This window comes from Homarus americanus, unplaced genomic scaffold (genome assembly GCF_018991925.1).
Source record: "Homarus americanus isolate GMGI-L3 unplaced genomic scaffold, GMGI_Hamer_2.0 scaffold49658, whole genome shotgun sequence".
In the NCBI taxonomy this organism is placed as follows: Eukaryota; Metazoa; Arthropoda; class Malacostraca; order Decapoda; family Nephropidae; genus Homarus; species Homarus americanus.
Genome location: NW_024751128.1, coordinates 562,861 through 565,000, shown reverse-complemented (window position 1 = coordinate 565,000; position 2,140 = coordinate 562,861).

The following is a 2,140-nucleotide window of genomic DNA, read 5'->3' as shown; positions in this document are numbered from 1 at the left end:
TTACTTTATTTCGCTACTGGCCCAGCCCTACTTCGCCTAACCCCTAACCCCTGCCCTAACCCTACTTCTTTATTTCTTGGCCTAAATACGCCGATAAACCCAGAGACAGGCCGACCGACAGACAGGCCAGATAGTGACCAATGGACACAAAGACGGGCCAGACCGAATAAGCACTGCTGGGACGGGCCGGACGGGCACGAGCGGACGGAACGGGCAGGGCGAGACGGGCTGAGGCCAGACACGGACGGACACGGACAGACAGACACCAGACAGACGAGACGGGGCCAGGCTAAGTAGATGTTAAATACGTGGGAAGAGAGTCCCCAATAAAAGCTCATTGGTGAAGAAATAAAATCAGAAAGAGCGTCAATTATAAATGCTGGAGCAAGTGGCTCCGGCCTATAATATTTAGACGTGCACGCGAGGAAAGGTAGGGGTGGGGGTGAGGGGGAAGCAGAGGGTGGGGGGGTGAGTGGGAGTGAGGAGGAAGGAGGAATGGGGGGTAAGGCAATGGAAGGGAGGAAAGGAGGGGTGAGAGGGAAGGTTTAGGTGGAAGAAGGGACAGAGAAGGTGGGAAGGAAGAGGGGTAGGAGGGGGTAAAGGAAGGAAAGGAGGGAAAGAAGTTAGAATTGGGATGAAAGTGAAAGGAGGCGTAAACTTGGGAGGAAGGAAGGTGGGAGATGAGGTAGCAAGTAAAAAGGAGGGGAGATGAGAGAGAATGTGTGGAATTATGGGGTGGAAGGTGATGGATGTAAGAGGGAGGGAGGAAGGTGGAGTAGGTGGAACAACTAACTTGGAATGAAGAAGACAGACAGACAAACGAACGAACAAGACAGACAGACAGACAGACAGGAGAACAGGCAGATGAATAGGCAGATAGAACTGGAGCGGAAACAGACAGAGCCAGGCCTGAGCCACCTCGTCTAACTGACAGGCTCCTTGTTCTCTGGCACTGCCTCCGCTGGCGAGGAAAAGTTATCACCTGAAGCCACTGGAACTACATATCGCGCAAAATATAACTTATATGCTGCAATACAAAAAATATACACTATAATACCTGCCAAATATACATATCAATACGCAAAATATACATAACAATACGCAAAATATACATATCAGCCAAAATATACATACCAATACGCAAAATATACATAACAATACGCAAAATATACATATCAATACATAAAATATACAAACTATTAAGCAAAAATATACAACACCCTGAAAGGCGGCATAACACCTGGCCAGATAAAGATGAAACACGATATTCTTCTCCTACTTTTGGGAAATATTGGACAAAAAAAAATAAAATACTCATAATAATACTAGAAAAAGGCATATATAACAAACCATCCATATAAAATAAATGTAACTATGACAGCCACAATAAGCTAACGAGATTAGTAGTAATTATTAGTAGTAGTAGTAATTAGTAGAGATAGTAAATGATAGTAGTAGTAGTAGTAGCGATGAATTAGTAGTAGTAGTAAGTAATGCTGCATACTTCTAACATACGCCTATATAAAATCAGCTAACTTACTGCGAATTTAGCCCCTCACTTGTAGAGAATATGAAGGACTTTGATCAGTAACCATGCTCCCCACGGGTAGCGAACTGTGGGCCCTGCCAAAGCCTTGCCTGTAAGATTGCTTATACCTGTGGAGCCATTGTACCCCTGCCAGGCCACATTGTACCTGTGACCCAGCCTGTACCTACTTGAACCATGTACTTATGAGCCAGCAGGCCAGCTGGCAAAACTGGACCTGTAAATGGCCAGAAAGGAAACTCCTGGGTGTGGGCAGCTGTCTCAGTTTTTCTTCCAGGGTCTCTCACCTCTCCTTGCCAGCAACATGTATGTATGTTATGCTTATACAGTATATGTATGGGTCTGTCTTTCTAGCTCTCTCTCTCTCTCTCTCTCTCTCTCTCTCTCTCTCTCATATATACAAACAAACTACACAACAAAATCATCAACAGAATAAGCGAAAATATACTCCATCACTCCTGCTCAACCATCCTCAACACAACCCAGCCACAACTGAACCCGTTCCTGCATACACGTTTCTCTCTACCCCCTCCCCTCCTCACAAAAAGGGAGGCTCTTCTCTTTCGTGTGGAAAGATTGGCTGGCCCAGTCACC